Below are 21,767 nucleotides of genomic sequence, written 5' to 3' on the forward strand. Positions count from 1 at the left end.
TTCCTGAGTGCTTCTTCTTGCACTTCTCGCACCATTTCAATTCATTTCCTCCTCCCTCGAGCTTCTTTGAACCGAACTTGTTCTTCTTTTTGTTGGGTTTAGCAGACCCTTCAAATTTCCTCTTCTCGCCAACCTCAACTTTGCTGCCAGCTCTTCCCTTAATCATATCCTCCACAGACTTGGCAGCCCAGATAGCTGCCTCCAGAGTAGGTGCTTGACGCACTGGCACCGCATACTCCCATGGAAGTCCCTTTGCGTACTTATCAATTTTCTTCAGCTCATCCGGAACAAGACGCAAGGCAAACTCCATCTTTTCTGTGAAGTTGTTCGTGTATTCATCGATTGACATGCTTCCCTTCTTCAGGGTTAGAAATTAGTTCTCTAGCTCGAGCAGGTTTTGAGATGAGCAGTACTTTCATTTGAATTGCACCAGAAATTCTGCCCATGTCAATTGCTGGGGCTCATTGGGGCTTAAAGTCTTCCCCAAGTTATTCCACCAACATACAGCGCCTCCTCGAAACTGACGCACTGCAAACGTGGTCTGTAGTGTTCCTCTGCAACCGCACGTCATGAAGGCTAACTCTATCTCCGAGATCCAATCCATGACCCCAATCGGATCTTCCTTTCCCGTGAAAGTCGATGGCTTGCAAGTCAGAAAATCCTTGTACTTGCATCCATTCCTCTCGACTCCGTAATCTTGGTTGTTTTGTTGAACTATTGGTGGGTTGACTTGACCAACAGTCCCACTGTAGTTTCCCTCCTCAGTCTGCCCTTCGTTCAATTCAGGCTGTTCGATCTGTATGGTCGCTTCCTCTCGATTTTTCTGGAGCAAACGTCTGGTTTCCTCCATTTGACGATCCAACATCGCCTGGATCATTGCTTGCACTCCGGCCATCGTTATTGGCTCAGCAGCGGCTTCCACGACCGGTATTTACTCAGTCACTGGGGGTTGATTTATGTTCCCATTTGCATTCACATTTCCGCTAAGGGTCCTTGCCATCTAGATCTATACACCGAATAAGGTGAATTTAGATCTTTATTTAGGACTGATGTTTAAATCATCTTTATTACCCCAAAACGTTTACATGCTAGTTCTAATAACGTAGTCGTACGTTTAGAATCCTAAACACATAAGGTTTCTAGATCCGGTCGGCAACAGACCATATATCCGAACGAATAACAGCATAACATGCACAAAGCATTTAGCACATAAAAGCATTTTAGGCACAATTCCTAAAATAAGCTAGTGCTCACACCTCACAATCATCGCTTAGCATTCTAAGTTTAAGTCTAGAAATCCTATAAAATTCCTAGTTCGCTAAAACTAATGCTTTGATACCAACTGTGACATCCCCATTTTCACGGCCAGAAAAGACCGATTTTTTTTTTGTTTATGCTTTGTTTAAAAATCAGAGTAACAATTTAAATAAAAGTGTGCGGAATTTGTCCCAAAACAATATATGATAAAGATTTATCAAAAACATTTCCGTAGAAATGTATTTCATTAAAAAGAGTCGGGATGTCATGCTCGATACAGATCATAAGCATAAACAATACAACATAGGCCTTACTACATTATTCCGTATTTACAGGCCTAAAATCCATTAATCTCTCATCCCGAGACATCACATCTATGCTCATGCGCCACTACCTGTAATATAGGAAACTGAGTGGGTCAGGCTTGGGAGCCTGGTGAGCACATAGGGTTTTCAACCCACAATAAATAAGTTTATTAATTTTATCAAACCAAACAAACCCGATTACCCGTTCCCGTTATCCTCACTTTACGTCCCTAAGACATCTAACACCAGGGACCAGTCTAAGGACTATCATCGGGATGGACACTACTGCTAAGGGGATTCCTCAGCAATAAATGTCCTTAAGGCAACCATGTGGGGGATGGAGTACACCTGGTGAGCACACAATTCAAATAAACACCTATAGGTTGCGAGCATGCTAGTGTTCCATTGGACTGTCTAGAATAGTCCGTGGTCGTCATCTATACTCCGCTAGATGACTGGATCATCAATAACATCTATAACGAGGCCTCTTATTATTTCATTTTATCACACAGCAATTAATACATCTACCTATGTTTTATCCCAACATTTTCGTAGATATAAAATACATATATAGTTTAAATCATTGAAAACATGTATAAAACGTTCATCCAGCATAGATAGCAAGTATTCAGATAATATGCACACTTAGCACATAATTTATATAAAATACTTCATATCTATGTGTAAGCTGAAAGTAACTATGCACTCACCTGAAAGGTGGTGACTCAGCACTCGGACAGCGCTTCGATACTCTCAAAACAATTTTCCTTCGATAAAACTTAGTACCAATAACACTAGGGTTTAGTCTAACGATAACCGCGACAAATTATTAGTCTAGCTATTATTTTTATTATATAAGCGTTAAATAACACTCAATATAACTCATAATAATAGCACAGATAATTATTTTAAGGATCTAATAACATTCCTATAATTATTTGAAAGTTATATTAAAAATTACGTAAACGTAGCTCACTTACAACGGATTTTAAAGAAAACCGGGCTTTATTTGGAGCAGCGTTTCGAAACCGATAGACCCTTTTTCTCGGGACTCCGGGAGCCTCGCGGATTCCTTCGGGTGCTAGGGAGGTTCCCTAGGGTTTAGGAGTGTTTAGGACACTTAGAGAGAGAAAGAAGTTAGAGAGAGAGTGAAGAAAGGTGTGAAAAACCGGTTTCCCTGGCACCCCCTTTTATAGGTGCGAGGCCTCGCAAGTACGCTGGGCGTAGGGAGGTTACGCGAGGCGTAGTCCTCGGATAAGAGCTGCAGGTGGCAAGCTCTGGACGGTGCGACGTGGCTCAAGCTGGACCGAATGAAGGGTTCGCGTACGCGGCGCGTTCCGAGCTCGGACGCTGGGCATAATGCGAGGGGCGACGTGTCGCAATCCGAAGCGACTTCGGAGACCATCATTGGACGGTTGTGTTGCTGCCACGTCATCGATTTAGCAACAGACTTCGCAATTTCATGCTTCAACTTTAAAAATATGTAACTTTCGCGTACGAGCTCCGTTTTCGACGTTCTTTATATCCACATGAAGGTGGGAACGTACTCTACAACTTTCGATTAGACTCTGTCAGCTAATTTTGAATCTATTTTAAAAGTTATATTATTAACAGGCCGAGACAGGATTGGTCTGTTAAATTCTCATAATTTCTTCATCCGATGTCCGTTTTTGCCCATCTTTTTCTCGTTACGCTAATCTTAACGAGATCTTCGATTCTTGTTCAGGTCGTGTCGGCTAAAAACCGCTCGATCTAATATTCGAATTTCGGGTTGTACACTGCTAATCCGAAACATCGAAAAATCATAACTTCCTCATACGAAGTCAGATTTGGGCGTTCTTTTTATGGACGCTCTCGATTTAATGTATTCTACGACTTTTGTTTAGTTCGCTAAGGCTAAATCTCGCTCTATCGTAAAATCACTATTTATGCTTTCCGGTATCGTGTCGGTTCTGTCGCGAAACTTCGACATGTCATAACTTCTTCGTTATAACTCGGATTTCGGCGTTCTTTATATCCCCGTAATCCTTGTTTCGACCACTACAACTTTATATAAAGATATCGGGCTTATCTCACAGTTTAATTTTTGACGTTTATTTTTATTCTTTATTAAATATATATTTATAATAAAGTAATAAGCACCCAAATACACATAATTAACATAATACTCAAATATTTCATCTTTATTACTTCAAAAAGAGTTACAAGAGTTGACCTAGACTATTATATTGTCAAAAATGCTTATCCCTGAAACCTGGATGTTACATTAAGAGATTGAAAGAAAAGACTAATTGGTCTTAGTCAAATACATACTTGGATAAGGTACTAAAATGTTTTTGTATTGACAAATCCAAGAAAAGAGAGATACCTATTCAGAGTAATGCCAAGTTGAGTAAGACTCAAAGCCCTAATACAGATGAAGAGATAGCAAAAATGAGTCGAGTCCCATATGCTTCGGTTGTAGGATCAATCATGTACGCTATGACATGTACTCGCCCTTTTTATGTTTCTTTTGCTTTATGCATTATCAGTCGCATTTAGGGAAATTCTGGTAGAGCTCATTGGACAGCAGTAAAAAACATTCTCAAGTATCTACGAAGGACAAAGGGTCTGATCCTAGTCCTTGGTGGCACTGATACATTGAGAGTAAGCGGTCATTGTGACGCCAACTTTCAAACATATACAGACAATCTTCGTTCTTAATATGGATGGGTGTTTCTATTAACTGGAGGTGCAATCACATAGAAAAGTTCCAAGCAGGACACGGTGGCTGATTCTACTTGTGAATCAGAGTACATAGCAACGAGTGAAATTTCAAACGAAGTGGCTTGGCTAAAGAATTTCATCGGTGATCTCGGAGTAGTTCCGAGCACTCAGGGTGGTTGGTAATGTTAGTGGGTGGTCGTTAGAGGGTGGTGGTAATGGGTTGTAGGTTGTGGTGATGGGTGATTGGTTGGGTGGTGATAATGGGTTGTAAGTTGTAGGTTGTGTTAATGTGTGGTTGATAGTGGTGGTGAGTGGTGAGTGGTGTTGGTTAGTTGATTTTTTAATTTTTTGTAATTATTTTTTGATTTATATGAATATTATTTTATAATTTTAATTAAAAGTAATTAAGTAGTCTCAAATATTTTTTTCAAATATATTATCGATTGAACGCTTCAAGTATATATATATATATATATATATATATATATATATATATATATATATATATATATATATATATATATATATATATATATATATATAGGGAAAAGTTATATGAAAAATGAATGATTAGGGCAACACATATTTGAACCAATGAAAACATGACAACACATCACTTCCATAATAACTTCCACAATACATTAATTGTGAAGAAAGAAATGGACACGTGTCATTTGATTATTGGTTCCGGTAGATGTTGCCCTAGTTATTTGTTTTCCATCGAACTCATTCCTATATATATATATATATATATATATATATATATATATATATATATATATATATATATATATATATATATATATATATATAATCATTTAGTTTTATATTAAACACTACTCGGATGTATCTTGTATGGTTGATAATACCGACAATATTAGTCATAATCAAGGCACGTGGGCCGCTCATTAGCATATTGTTATATTTAGACCCCATCAACATTCTTAACTTTTGCTTTTCTCTTCCAATATAATATTTCCATTTGATTCGTTTACTACATTATTTCAGTGTTTCACAATTTTCAAGTGTATTTGGTGTTATCCGAGTCTATCCATTATTTGAACCTAACTTATCTATTTTTATGTTCGATGAAATTGAACGATTAGGTGATCTTTTTCGGTTTCATCATTAATAATATAATCGGAAGTTTCAACGGTTTTTCCCAATAAATAAAATATGGTTAGTTTTATCTATTTAAAACAACGTGAAAATTCAAAGTCTAACACATATTTTTACTATATGTATCAATGCTCTCATATATTATTAGAAAAAGTCAAATCCCATTCACAAGTTGACCAAATTCTATTGTTATTTATTAATCCCTTTAATGTTTAAATTGTTTAATTGACTTTTAACAATTATTCTAATGTTCTTGATGGTTAAACGAGTAATATATATATATATATATATATATATATATATATATATATATATATATATATATATATATATATATATATATATTAAGGAAATGAAAAAAAAAAAGAACAGTAACCGTAGGCTTTGTTTGTCAATTTCTCCCCTGGGCTATGTTCATATTTGTTTCCTTATATTTTTGTGAAATTGTCTGTGTAGTCCGTTTTGTTGAACTCTTTTATTGGGAGTTCTCAATTAATATGGTTGGTGAAGAAAGGTAGGATAAATAATATTTTAATGTTTGGCATCTTCATGTCATTTGTTCCTCAGTTCCACGTGTTTTTTCTTTCTCATATTTTCCTTTTGGATTCGTTATCTTTCTTTCTTTTCCATCTGTCTTTCTTTTTGTCTTCGCCATTTGCAACAGTGTATGGACTTCGCTCTTCGTATCATCAAGGTAAATTTAGTCCGTTCTTCTTCTTTTCTATATTTTTTTTTTCCTATTTTTGGTTCGTTTGTTGCCGTTGTCTGGCCCTGTTTCCATGTCATGGCGGTTCCGACCAAGCGGACCCGTCGTGACGTTGCGTCGTCGTCGGGTGGTGTTGATATTGGTGGTCGACGAAAGTATCGGCGTCTAGATCGACTATCTGTACTTCCACAGTACCACGACTGTGGTGATTGCAGTTGGGTATGTGAATTTTGTGGTGCATTATTCTGGTATGTCGAGAGGGCTGTTAATGTGTCTACCGCTGCTCACGCACGGTAAACCCATTGTTGTAGAGCTGGCACCGTTGTCCTTCCGTATCCTTCTCCGTTTCCAGCTCCGTTTATTGCGTTGTAAGAAAGTCGAATTTTTTTTTATAAGATATTAGGGCCTATAATAGTATGTTTTCCATGACTTCCTTTGGGGCTAATATTCATGAGGATGTGAATGATAGCCGGGGTCCCTATGTTTTTAAGATATCAGGTCAGATCAGTCACAAGATTGGTTCTCTGTCTCCTGATCCTGTCAAAGGTCCGAGGTTTTTGCAGCTTTACCTGTTTGATACAGATCATGAAGTGGAAAATCGATTGTGGGCTTTTGATGATTGTAAAGGAAGCAATTTGGACCCAATTGTTGTTAGGTTTTTGGTTGACTTCTTTGCTGCTAATAATGAATATGTGCGGACTTTCAAGACTGCAAAACAGATGGCCGAAGCAAGTAATTTAGAGTCTTATGCGGTTCGCTTGTTTAACACTGTTCCTGACCGTAGGTATGATCTGCCCTCAGCAGGTTCGTTGGGATGTATTGTGAGTGGTGATGACACGACAGCTACCACATATGACATTATAGTCCACTCACAATCTGGTCGTCCCCAACGTATCAGTAAGCTACACCCGAGTTATAGGCCGTTACAGTACCCCCTTTTGTTTCCATATGGTGAAGAGGGTTGGTCACCCCGTTTGAAACTTGGTAATCAAAGGGGTGCAACTGCTCAAAATCTTACTGTCAATATGTATTATGCATGTTACATCCATGCCCGTCAACATATCTGGTCTCCAATTGTAAATTCATCCCGTCTCTTCCAACAGTATTTAGTAGATGCATATACATGTATAGAAGAAGGCCGTTTGGAGTACATCAAGCAAATCTTCGGTCCGATTACGTTAGTGGTCTCTATGATGCGCTTTCAAAGGGGGATAGAGAGGCTGCTGTTGTTGGGAAACGTGTATTCTTGCCTGCATCGTTTATTGGTGGTCCCTGGTTCATGTACAATCATTATCTAGACGCCCTTTTGTCACACCCGAAAACCGGAACGGCGGAAACGTTCTGGGGTGGATGACGTCATGTCAAGTATCACAACATGTGCATTATAGTAATCAAAGTACAACAAAACATAATAGTAATAGTTTTACACGGTTTACATTACAGCAATTCAAAGTATACAAACAAATATAATAAGTACAGCAACGTACTAAGCCGTCTTCATCAACAGCTCTAGAGGTGTACCTGTCTAATGCTAACCTGAGAATACAAGTTATTTGAAAAGCGAGTATCAGCATTTTTACAAATGCTGGTGAGTTCATAAGCATTTAGTGACGTTTTCATTCAAATAACTTTAATAAAAGTAGTAGTTTAAGAGATTTCAGTGTATTAGGGTTCTTTCCAGAAAATCCTATATTTCCTTTAATAAAAGCAGCCTTCTACCAAGACTGGTCAGCGTTATGTGGTAAAAAGTTATTTTCCCTAAATTGCTATCATTATCAAAATACTGAATTTGATTATCGAGGAAAGCAAATGACATCAGGGAATAACATAGGCCTCAGCAGTGAGGACTGCTGACTAAGGCAAGGAATCATAGACTCGAGGAGAGTATTGAACGAACGACACGCCTGGTTCAGTCTAACAAATAGAGACACAGACCCCAGAAGGTACCAAATGAAAGGTACAACTGGTAAGGTCCAAAACAGTGAATACAGACCGCATACAATATGAAATGAAAGATACGTCTAGCAAGGTCTAAAACAGTGAATACAGTGGATACAGATCCCAGACAGCATCAAACGATAGATACGTCTTGTAAGGTCAAAACAGAGGAGACAGACCCCAGACAATATCAAATGAAAGATATGTCTTGTAAGGTCAAAACAGTGTGACTCTGAAAATGAATTACCAGAATACAGTGTAAATTGTTGGCAAAATATTGTTACCTTAAAGCCAATGAATTATAAGGTAACCCGGGATACTCGTAACCATACTGACTAGAGTACCAGACGCCCTACAAGCGTCTAAAATGTGACATTTGTCACCCGTTGGCTTGGTAGGCCGAGACTGTAGCTAGCAGTCTGGGTGCGGGGTTGTCAATCCCGTATAGATCTATACACACAATGCCCGCTCTCCCTACAGGAGACTCTGGTTACCAACTAGACAACGGAGAAGGCCGTGTCTTGAAGATGCATCCCAAATAGTGGGTAGAGACTTCCAACTAGTGGGTTTCTAATGTAAGTGCTGAACTAGAGGTAGAGACTCTTAGCTGAATTGACTGAAGTAAACCCGTATGTCTATGCTTGTGTACATAATATATAAGTAATGAATCAAACGACCTTCGGATGGACATCCGATCCCACCAGACCACATCTCAACGAAGAAAAGGAAATAGGGCGGACTCACCTTCCTAAGTCCTTCAATCATTATTTATATGCATCTATACAAGCACATACATACATCTAACTACGACTGAGTGTGTATCAAGTAGAAGTGATTCTTGTGAAGTAGGAGTGTCTAATAAGTGAAGTAGGAGTGTCGAACAAGTGAAGTAGGAGCGGTCGCAAGTGAAGTATGAGTGTCGAACAAGTGAAGTAGAAGCGGTCGCAAGTGAAGTATGAGTGTCGAACAAGTATAAGCGTATCACGAAGTAGAGACGACAATAAGTGAAGTAAGAGCGTCTATCGGTATAAGCGACTATAAGTATAAGCAAAATAGAGACAATACCAAGTATAAACGCATCACAAAGTGAAAGCGTTATCGAGTAGGAGTTTAAAATAAGTATAAGTGAAGCAGCAATAACTAACAAGTAAAAGTATACATGAAAACCATGGAGAAACCGTTATACTCAGGAAAATCGTATTTGTATTCTTTGGTAAAATAAGTGGGAAAACCTTTAGAAATCTTTGGAACCTTTATAAACCAGTTTGAAATGATTTTAAATAAAACAGTATAAGTAAGAGTTTGAAACAGTTTGAAAACCTTATTGAAAGTCATCATAGTATCCTACTCGGTAAAACAGTGTAAAGTGTGGTAAAATCTTGTACATGCGGGTTATCAATCACATGTGATTGATATGATAACTGGCATGTTGAACTTGTATTCCCCCCTCGTATAAAACATGTAAAAACATTGAAAGGTTCATTCAGGGGTATGAACTCACCTGGCGTAAGTAGGTCCGACGAAGGTGCCGTTTGGGCGTTCGGTGTCACGCAAGGACTCGAACACACACAATGAACTATTTAACATATGATACATATGTTCATATACAATTAGTATATTTAATACTAATTAAACACTTATACGCGATCAAAGGAGCGGAAAACACTTTGGATAAGTGTTTGGGTGTCCCGGGTAGCGTCTAAAGGTGCGTGTGGCTTAGGAATGGAGTTTACTCTCTGAGAGTAAACTCCCAAAGTTGTGTTTACGGCCTAGGGACATCTCACCATGAGTTTACGGCCGTAAACTCATGGTGAGGGTATCTAGTGTGTTTTAAGGCTTCTACTTGTTCATGGGATTATTCTAAGTACTTTTCCAAAAAGGCATGAGTGGGTTTAAGGCTTCTAAGGGCATCATATTGGAGTTTACGGCCTAGGGACAACTCCTAAGGGAGTTTACGGCCGTAAACTCTCATCCCTTTAGTTTGGTGAAGTTTCAAGCCCTTATATCACTTCTAGTAATTTATTCAAGGCTATAGGGGTGTTTGGGGTTCCAAAACGGGTCTCCTTTAGAGTTTATGGTCCAAATGACCAACCTTTGAGAGTTTACGGCCGTAAGCTCTATGGCTTGGCCGTGAACTCTCATACACCCTCCATTCATTGAGTTTAAGCCCTTGTTTCAATCCTAGTATTTTATGGTAAATGTCTAAGGCCATTTGGGGAACAAAAACCAACATTTTGGCTTGGTTTGGGGAGTTTACGGCCTTGACACATGTCTGGTCCGTAAACTCCTTTTAATCCTCCAATTCTTAATGTTTAAGTGATCTAAACCCAAGAGAATAAGCCCCTAATTTATGTGTTAAGCCCTAGGGTGGTTTGGGAGTGTTTTGGAGGCATTTTGACATAGTTTAGAGGTGTTTACGGCCTTGGCATATGCCTGGGCCGTAAACTCTCTTTTAGGCCTCAAAATGAATGTTTTAAATGTGCAAACACTCCTAGGCTAATTCCCCTATTTATTTCCAAGCTTTTAGGGACTTTTGGGGGTCATTTTGGCCTCATTTTAGGTGTTTACGGCCTAAGGAGGAGCTTAGGCCGTAAAATCCTTTTCAACAGCTTCTAGCTTCGATTTCTAAGCTATAAACATGAATCAATATGTTTAGAATAGGCTAGGGTAAGCGGACTTACAATTTGGAAGCGTTTGGTTGCGGATTCGGGGCGAAAACGAGTCTAGAGAGAGAGTATAGAGAGAGAGTGTTTAGGGAGTGTAAAAAGTCTCCAATGGACTCCACTCACCTTTATATAGGGTTCCGAGTCGGGGCTCAGTGGAATTTTACCCGATACTGCCGTTAAACGGGGCTTTTGGTCGCACCCGATTTAGTGGTCGTAATAATAAAAACTAACTTTTTCCAATTAAATGGAAATGTATGTTATGTGTTTTTATTTCCTTTTATCACGACTTAACGGCATATTAATGTAAACCAATGGAATGTTTATTAAATTGACGCCCTCTAATTAACAGAACTTTTATACAGTGGAATATTATGTTAACGGTAACGGGGAAATGTAACGGGACAACTTGGGTTGTCACACCTTTCCATATGTAGGATCTATGGCAACCCACAGTACTTTATCATGTTTACATGCGATTTGAAGTGGCCAGAGATCACCAGCTATATGGATGCACATCATCAGACCGATCCCCAGAGTAGAGCTGATATCAATGCTAGGGTCTTCAATATCCAAGTTCATGACTTTATCCGGTTTCTTAAGGAAGACAAAACGTTTGGCGTCGTTGAAGCATGTATGTTCTCCATTTGGTTTCCCTTTTACCTTCAATATGTATTATGTGTATTTCGTGAGATTTAAGATATATGTGTGTATCGTGAGATTTAAGATATATGTGTGTATGTTATGTGTATGTTAATTTGGTGTTTTAAAACTGAATTGCAGTTCTTTTCCTTTTAATTATATATATATATATATATATATATATATATATATATATATATATATATATATATATCATATTTTGTGACTTTCTTCCTGATGAGTTGAAGAATGAAAACAAGCTGGTGGGAGATTCTAGCTATGACTACAATTATTGTCATAGAAAGAGTCATTTAGAAAAGGAGTGTATGCTGAAGAGAATGAATGAGAAGAAGGACGAAGAAGATAAAGATGAAGCTTACTATCTTCGGAAGATAGGAGAGCTTTGAAAGAAGAAGAACGTTGACAATGCTAAGCCTGCTTTGATTGTGCATGAAGATGATGGCGAGTTTGGAAGAGGTGAAGTTTAGCCAACTGATTCGGAGGATAAAGAGGTTCGCAAACCCACACATGGTGAATGCTTCGTTACGGAGGCTGAGATCCCTGAGTACAAGGGAAAGTGCATGATGGTTTGTAATGACGTTTCGGGCTTTTGAAATAACAAAACATTTTTTTTGATTGCTAAACATGTTTATTTTAATATTACTCAGCTGCATATTAACTGTGAAATAGGGAAGAATATACATAAAATGATTCTGCCTTTTCTCGAATTCAAAGAGGACGAAATAGATGTAGACTGCTACAAATGTAAATCTATCGTTCCTTCTGACGATGTCTCCAAATTTTACAAAGTTGGACTAGACAAAATTGAAGCTTATATTCAGTCCAAAGAACATAAAAATATGTTGAAACAACTTTTGAGTGAAAAAGATAAAGAGCAGATTAAATCTGATACTATACAGAAATTTGACTCATTATGCACCAAATTAAGTTCAGAAAACACTCTTGATGTTGAAAATGTATCTGAATTTGATGATGGAAGTGACATGCGTGAAATCTCAGTGGAAGATGTGATTTACTGTTCTGAATTCGTAAAAAGTGAAACTGAACCAAATAAAGATCTGATTTTTGAAAACTTTGTTGAGTATGTTCATATTTCTTAAAATAGTGGTTCAAAAGTTTTAAAAGAAAAAGAAACAATTTTTCCAAAGGCTCAAATTGTTTCAAATCAAGTTTTCGCAACTTCTAGACTATACAAAAATCAGACTTTGGAATTATCGTCCCTTGTACAAGAAGACAATGTAGATGCATGCAAAGAATTCTTTTGGTATGTTCACATTGATAATGCTGGTGAAACCAAAGGTCTTTCGGAGATGACCTGTTGGATAACAAAAGGAAGATATGTGGTAGAACCACTGAACAGGGTTAACTCAAGTTATGAGAAAGGAAGTCCAAGTGGAACCAAATATGTTCCAACGGATATGTCATCTGAACAGACTGAAACCCCTGTTAGAAACGTGAAACCTAGGGCTAGTATTCATAAGTTTGCTGAGAAATTTGTTGCTCAAAAACATCAACGAAATGCTAGATATCAGAAAAATCTAAAAGAAAGAAAGCATTTCTGGAGATCCAAAAATTCCAATTTTGTTAATCAAGAAATATATGAAATTCCGAATGCTAATGTCTCATCAAATGTGAATCTTAAAAGATTTTCAAAACCCCAGTCACCTTCTTCACAAACATCAAAACATGAAAATTTTGAAAAACCATCACTTTCAAAACCAATGAAATCTTTTGAAAAGGACAAACCTAATTTTTCTCAAAATCCTAATGTTTCAAAATCTGCCAACACATCGAAAGATGTTAAGGGCACAGAAAAGGTTGTTTCGGAACCTAAAACTCCCATCAATAAATTCGAGATACACTTAAAAGGGAAGGAAAAGAAGTTTGAGAAAAAGATTGCCAAACAACAAATTGCATCTAAATAAAGAAATTCCTTTTTCCAAGAAAAGAATCCTAAAGATAATAGGATTGTCGTTTTCAAAATCACAAAAAGAGATAATTCCGCTTTGGTAAAACGATCTAACTTGGTTGATGAAGCAATAGCTTTTCATGTTTCTGCTAAAAGCCTCACATGGACCCAAACAATTTTGGCTTCCTAAATCTCTTTGAATTTTGTAGGTGATTCGTGGTAAGCAGTTTGACTCCGAATGGTACATTGATAGTGGCTGCTCACGTCGCATGATAGGACAGAAAGAAGATTTAAGGGAATTTAGATCGCTGAAGGATGGAGGACGATTCAAGTTTGGAAATAACTCACTTGGAGAAATTAAGGGGTACGATATGATTACAAATGGGGAATTTTCCATTCGAAAGGTAGCCTATGTTGAGGGCTTGCAACACAACCTAATTAGTGTATCTGAATTTGGTGTAGGTACTGGATTAAAAGTGTCATTTGATGATGAAGGATCTGAGATCATAGAAAAGAAGACCAATACAATGCTTCTAAAGTCCAAGAGAAAAGGCGATATATATATATATATATATATATATATATATATATATATATATATATATATATATATCCGTTGAATCTGAATCTTATTAAAGGAAAGCTGGCCATATGCCTATTTACGAAAGCATCTTCAGGTGATAATTGGCTGTGGCACCGAAGGCTCTCACACCTAAACTTCAAGGATGTTGGATCAAAAATATGGTTTATACTTTACTTTTCTAGGAAAATGTTTTTTTGTGTCTTGGACCGTAAACAGCTTGGTGTTTACGGCCGTATACATGTTTACAGTTGTGTTTACGGCCGTGAACAGGTTTACGCCCGTAAAACCATGCACAGCCCATGTCTACTATATATAGGGTGATGAGTGCATAATTGTAAATTAGATGAGAGATTAAGTGTGTGAAACCCAAGGTGTTCTAGAGAGAGAAAGTGAGAGAGAAGAAAGGAGCTTTAGTGTGTGTTAGTGTGTGTGAATTTTGTATCTGGATCTTAATTCATATCAATTCATACAAGATTCATCATATTCTTCTTCTCCTTCTTCTTCATTTGATCTGACATCATCCGCTTGATTGGGATTCCGCACCATCAAACGAATCTATTTGATACTCAAGCAGATTGGGGACTTACAATTGGTATCAGAGCTTGGATTGTATCAGTCAATTTTGTCAGATCTGGAGCTCATTTGATCTTATTTTCGAAAGGCTTTTGCATTTTTGGATAGATCTCTGAAAATTAGGGGGGGTTTGTTCTTCGCGTTTTTCATAAAACCGGGTTTTTGATCGAGTTTTGGAGCAAAAAGGGGCAAAAATCGTTGTTTTTGGTCGTAACCAACGAGGGCTGGCGGCGTTTACTGCCAGCAGCTAGGGTTTTCGGAGTTTACAGACTGATTTTACGGCCCCAGAGTTTGCGGTCCGAGATTACGGCCCTTCGTTTTACGGTCTGAGTTTGCGGCCGGTCTTCGCACCTCGCATCGGTTTGCACCTCGCCTCATTCAGCAGCCTCAGTCTCGCGCCTCGTCCTCGCAAGCAGAAGCTTCGTCCTTGCATCCCAGCATCCTCGCATCGCACACTTAAAAAAATTGGACACGGAGTTAGGGGTGCCGGGGTTCGAACTCGGGTGCCTTGATTCATCAGCCTAATGCCTTAACCAACTCAACCAAGCTACCTGTTGGTTTAATCCTTCCGATTTTTTTTCATAACCACTTCCTGTCGTTCCAAGTTTCGCAAATTTGACACATTTAGCCCAAAAATCAGTTTCTTTTAATTTCAAAAATCATTTTCAACCCAAAATTTTAGTTTTCAAATTATGACTTTTATTTTTGACTTTTTATTTAAAATTTTAACTTTGACTTTCAAGTTTGACCTTTGACTTTAAACTTTGACTTTGTTGTTTAACTTTTAAATTTTCAAATTTAGCTTTTTGGTTTGACTTTTAAGTTTGACTTCTCAAGTTTGACTTTTGAGTTTTACTTTTTAAATTTGACTTTTAAGGTTGACTTTTGAGGTTTATAGTCAAAGGGCATTTTTAAATTTAAGTTTGATTTTGGGTTCTAGTTGTGCTTTTAATGGCTTTTGAGGTCAACAAGGGAAATGAAGACATGAAAGAGAATCGTCAGGATATGTTAAGACAAAATTTCAACATGTCCAACTACATTCCCGGAGAGACCCTGGACGCTCAGCTGCAACGATTCACCACTCTCACTACTGAGATGAATATATCTGGGTTCTTCTTGACCAAGTCGGAGATAAAGAAAAAGCTACTGAATTCACTTCCGAAATCGTGGGATATGAACGTGGCTGTCATCAAGAAGACAAAAGATCTCAATCATCTTACTCTTGCCGTTGTAATTAAAGAACTTGACACTTTGAAGTGTGGAAAAGCAATTAGTTCTGCAAAGATCCCAGTCAATGAAGTTTCATGCTCTCAATCATGTGAAGCTACGATAGAACTTCTTCGCGAACAAATTGATTTATTAAAAAGAGAAGTTAAGGACCTAAGATACGAAGGATATCAACTTAGGAAAGGACATAAACCCCTAAAGGCTGAATTAGAAGCAAAAACCAAAGACTTTAGGAAGCTTCAAGAAGATTATAACAACAAATGTGAAAATTATGACTATGTTAAGAAACAACTTGTTGAATTAACTGTTGAGCTTGACACATTAAAAGGCAAATTTGAAACTGTAGATTTTGATTTTAGAAAATTTGATGTGTCAAGAGAAGTAGTTGCGAATATGATAGATCATTGTATGCAATTTAAAAATAACCAACAAAAAGGTCTAGGGTATGATAGTGTTCCTCCACCTTTCAATCATAACTACACATCCATCCCTATGACACATGAAGAAATTGACAAGGAGGCACATCTTCATTATGGCAAACCATCTGGATTTGTGTGAAGAGGTATTCAGGTTGAAGATTCTAATGTTTCTACTTTATGTGCAGGTAAAGTAGCAGAAGATGAGAACAAGGAGAAAACCATTGAACAAACCAACATCTCCTTGAGCTCTGAATCTGTTGCTTCGAACTCAATTGTTTTTGATCAACCTGTTGTTGAGAAATACAGGCCACCAATTCTAGTGCAACAGAGTGTCTGTTGTAATTGTGCTTGTGGGAAAAATAAGAGACAAGGCATGGTTACGCCACCAGGGGCAGGAAGAAACAACTTCATAGTGAAGAAAAAGATATGCTTTCACTGTGGAACACCGGGTCACATTACCCGAAACTGTCCAAATCGCGCATACGTTCCCTACTATGAAAAAGGCTGGCAGAATGCTCCAAGAGGGAGATTTCTCAAAAGAAACCCCTCAAGGTCACGTTTGTACAATGGCGACTGGAATGCCATGAAGGCCAAAAATTCAACTCCCAAGGCCAAGCATCCAACTCCCAAGAACAAGAAGGGAATGCCCGCTAAGAAGTCCAATCCAAGAGATACTCCAGCAAAACCAAGACCGGTTAGGTCAAAATCATCTCGGAAGTCGACTTCGAGTTTAAAATCAAGTGCCGAGGCACCCATCAGATCGAAAAAGAAATGGGTTAAACCCAAATACCAATGGGTACCAAAGGCTTAATCTCCTAAATCTCCTAATGATTCTAATATTTCTACATCTTCTGTTTGTGATAAACATGTCATGTCATAGGAGAAAGTATCGTGTGTTGATGGAAAAGGTCGGCCCAGTTTCAAAATGGACTGGGTTCTAAAGACCAACTGGTCCCGCTCTGTGTCGGAGCAGCCATGGAGGCATATCATCAGACTTCGGTTTGTTGGTAGTGGATGTTCCAGGCACATGATAGGGGACATCTCTCAACTGTACAACATTCATACCTTTGTTTGAGAGTATGTGTCCTTTTGCGGGAAAGGAGGAAAGGAAGAGATCAAAAATGGGGTTAGTGCTTAATGACATGAAGAATTTCGGATCTGTTCTGAGATTATGCGTGCAGTTCTCAGACCTTCTGGATGCAAATTCAATCGGTGACTTGCGGTTTGAGTTTTCTTCTCTATACTCCTGAGTTTATCTTAATCTGATTCACTTTGAAGATAATTTTTTATTTTCTTATATTTTTTTGTTAGTATTGTTTGGGAAGTGATATTAAGATAAAGTGATAACGGACAGTCTAAACCAGTGTAAGGGACTAAATCTGAATTGTCTAGACTCTGTGTTCAATGTGCTGGTAGGCACGAAGGATTTGAAAGTGTGAATTTAGATAGGATTGTTTGGACTGACCATACGATGCCCGGGTAGATTGATCAGTGAGATAAACACGGGAACCTACAGGATACACTAAATTAATACGCATCTAGAACAGTGGTTCGAATTTTCCTTGATGTACGGACTTATGTCCTTAATTTTGGTTCTGATAGGGCGACTAGGGGGTTCTGATGAAGTAGGTCTGTAGGAAATTATTTTGTTGCTTTCTATCTGTCGGTCATATGTTGCTTTCTCTGCTTGATTGGAAGAGATCCGACCTGGATTCCAACATATGCAAATCTAATTCTATGCACCTTCTTATCCATAAAACTATTTCTATCGGTTAGCCATATGTTGTCCCCTCTGTGTGATCAGAAGATCCGACCTGGGACACAACATATGCAACATTCTACCTCTCAATCCTCTATCCTAGTTAACCATATGTTGTCCCCTCTGCGTGATTGAAATATATCTGACCTGGGACACAACATATGCATCTATCTCTAAATCTGACTTCCTCCTTAATAATTGTTTACTCACCTAAAGTAAGGAGACCTTAGGAAGTTCTTGATAACCAGGGTATATCAGGAAGTGGGGAACACGTCCTAGTGCAACTAAAATTGAACCATTTAAGAGGTTGCCTGTAGATCTCACTGCTTAATTTAAGTGGACAACAATACCCGTGGTCGTCGTCAGCTAAATGGTTTATTTAGAAAGCTTGTCAATATTCTTCGTGTTTAAGTGGACCACAATACCAGCAATTGACCAGATCTATTCATGAAGGTGAAGGTACTGATAAACAAAGTTAAGACTGTCTCACAACCTTGATCCCAAATTTTTTGTTTTTGTTAAATTTGTTCATAGTTTTCCTCTATGCACAAATTTAGGGGGAGAATTAAAAAAAATTATTATCAAAAAAGTATATTAAAAGAAAAAAAATCAAAAATCAAACAAAAATCAGAAAAATTCAAAAATCAAACAAAATTCAGAAAAAAAATAGTGTTATTTCTTGTTCAGAAAAATCTAAAATCCAAAAATATTATTATTTCTGTTTTATTTTTTTTGGAAAATATGAAAAACCCAAAAATATTGTGTGCTAAAATTTTCTTTTAGTTTTGTTTTGTCTTGAAAAATGAATTCAGATGTAGATGAGACTCATGGAGTCTGTATCGAGATTTTTGAGCTGAAGCTTCATCTGTGAGCATCGAAGAATTTTCATTCGAAGGATCAAGAAATGAAGATTATTCTTTCAACATTCAATCCTTCTACCCCAGAATCAAGGTGAAGCTGCACTTGAAGATTATGTGATGGATTGCATTGAAGCCTCCTCAATTAGTCTGCTGCTTTCTTAAACCTGCTGAAGTGATCCAGAAGAATATTTCTCTTCGTTGTTCTTTCTGAAGATTCTCAAGCTGAAAGCGCTATCTTTCAAGAATCAGTACATCAAGCTTCCTCACCCAATGTGCGTTTAGAGTCAAATATTGAAGAAATGCCCAACCGCTCAGGATGAAGTCATTTATTAAAGATTCATATGTTCATCTTGAATCTGTGAAGAAATCACAGATTAAAGCTGAAGCCAAAGCTCCCATTGAAGATTAACAAGAAAAGCCAGCTACTTTTTAAGGGGAGCTTGTTGGGTCATTTAGAAAAGAAAGTTATAAACCAAGGGGGAGATTGTTGGGTCAAAAATATGGTTTATACTTTACTTTTCTAGGAAAATGTATTTTTGTGTCTTGGACCGTAAACAGCTTGGTGTTTACGGCCATATACATGTTTACGGTTGTCTTTACGGTCGTGAACAGGTTTACAGCCGTAAACCCATTCACGACCCATGTATACTTTATATAGGGTGAGGAGTGCATAATTGTAAAGTAGATGAGAGATTAAGTGTGTGAAAGCCAAGGTGTTCTAGAGAGAGAAAGTGAGAGAAGAAAGGAGCTTAGTGTGTGTTAGTGTGTGTGAATCTTGTATCTGGATCTTAATTCATATCACTTCATACAAGATTTATCATATTCTTCTTCTCCTTCATCTTCATTTGATATGACATCATCCGTTTGATTGGGATTCTGCACCATCAAACGGATCTAATTGATACTCAAGCAGATTGGGGAATTACAGAAGACAACATACGCTCCCTCTAGGAAGAGAGCGGCATCCCCACAAACATCACCACCACCAACAAAGAAACCTTGTAGAGACTCCACGTGGATGCCTCAGATTTGAGCCTGGAGACAAGAAGAGGATATTGGCTAACGATTCGAGGTAGGGGAGACATCTACTGCATCTCCCTATGTCTCGATTACTCATGTTGAGTAGGCTATCTATCTTCTAGTACCACATACCGCCCGACATTCATGTCGCCTTGGAGCGATGGAGTCTGTGCACTTCTTATTTTGGATAACCCTGATGCAGCTCACAGAGAGGGTGCAATACTTGGAGGAGGAGAAGGACATAATAGAAATGCGGACCTTAGTTGTCCACGACCAGCCGCAAGAGGCGAGGGACGAGGCCTAGTTCCATCATCAGGTGCTGGAGGAGGTAATCAACCACACGGACCGATTGGAGCTCCAGGTGGCGAGGATCGAGTCACGAGTTTCTCTTTTTGAAGCATGGTTAGAGTTTGTGTATAGACACTGATATTGCCATATTTATACTTATTTTTAGGCAATATTTAAGTACATTTTTATTAATAAAGTGGTAATATGTTTAGAATAATAATACTTATGACTTTAAATTGTTATTTTCAGTCAATATAAAGGATTTTCGAAGAGAGGGACTAAAAATGCCAAAATGTGGAACATGGGAGGCTTGAAAGACAAGAAAATAATAAATTCATGATAGACACTCAATCCACGACGTGGCGATGAAGACCACGATGTGGCACGGGTGTTCCAGATGATAAACATCGCGACGCGGAGGATTTCCTTGAAGGATACAGATTGCTTGAAGCCCACGACGTGGCACATCTGGCCACGACGTGGCGTGGGTTTTTGAGGATTATATAAGTCCTCCTGATTATTACGAAAAGGGAGAAGCTTTTGGCAGAAGAAAGGAATTCCAGAAGACGATTTGGAACGAAAGAAAGGTTCTGGAAGAGGGTTTTCAACACCAAAAGAAGTAAAGGTTTATATTTTAGTTAAATAAGAAAATGTCTTTCATTAATTTTAGCTATTTTGGTTTAGTTGCTATGATGAGCAGCTGAATCTAGCTACTCTTGTTTAGCTTGATGAAGCTTTGAACTTATGAATAGTTATATGCTTATGGATTAAGTTTAGTTGGTAAAAATAGCTTGTGTTTGATTTGTATAACCTAGCATGCTATTATTTGTTTATCTAATTGCTTGATTGCATGCTCTGTGTAGCTTAGTGACCATTAAACTGCATGAACCTGTTTACCTAATGATTTAGTGAACATTGAATTGTTAGAGCTGGGATTGACCAATCTTAGTTAGTAATTAGAATAAATAAAGCCTAGCTGTGCTAGAGAACGTGTATTGTGACCATAATTGCATTTATACAACAAATCTTACATAGCATATTTACATTCATAATTAGTTCTATGTTTAATTATGTGTGAACATACATGGTTTGACATGAATTAGTTAATTATTGGTAAGATAGAACTAAATTACTAATACAACTAAAAACCAACTTAATAATCCGTAATCATTAGCTAGCCATAAGGGAGAAGTGGATTCAAACTAAACAAGAGTGTGTTTTTATTTATTGAATTTGATTTAAGTTCATCTGATCTTGTAAAATCAGATAAAACCCCTTTTAAAGTTGTTAATAAATTAGGTTAATTTAATAGTAAGTAAATTAATTAGAACACCGTTCCTTGTGATCGACACCCGACTTACCCAAGCTATACTGTAATCTGACTAGGTACACTGCCTATAAGTGCATACATAGTTAAGTTTGTTAGGTTATAAATATTAAAATTAATGAGTACTTTTGTGCACATCAAGTTTTTGGCGCCGTTGCCGGGGAACGGCTTAGTTTTTAGCTTATTTATATGCATTAAATTGATCGATCCTTCTTGTGGAGTAAAAACCCACAAAAAGTTAATTTTTCAGCAAAATATTTTTTTCTGTTATTCGCAAAGTCCACGACGTGGCACTAGTCTGGCCACAACGTGGACAGTAAAAAACTAGATTTTTTTTGTTTGAAGATTAGTTTTTCTTATTTTAGTTCAATTTTACGTTTTTAGTTTAGCAAATTGCAGGAGTTCATGACCAGAAGCTCAAACACACACTTGGTGCCACCACTTT

The 21,767-nt window shown here is 37.7% G+C and overlaps 1 long non-coding RNA gene across 1 annotated transcript; it reads left to right on the plus strand.

Annotated features, from left to right (window-relative positions):
* The first annotated feature begins 6,009 nt into the window (after window positions 1-6,009).
* Window positions 6,010-11,445, plus strand: LOC145094306 (uncharacterized). The gene is made up of 2 exons (XR_013703272.1): window positions 6,010-6,081; window positions 11,060-11,445. It is a non-coding gene; the product is annotated as an uncharacterized LOC145094306 (long non-coding RNA).
* Window positions 11,446-21,767: the final 10,322 nt, after the last annotated feature.

Source organism: Lactuca serriola, chromosome 3, assembly GCF_051521515.1.
Source record: "Lactuca serriola cultivar US96UC23 chromosome 3, Lser_US96UC23_V15, whole genome shotgun sequence".
Lineage (NCBI taxonomy): Eukaryota > Viridiplantae > Streptophyta > Magnoliopsida > Asterales > Asteraceae > Lactuca > Lactuca serriola.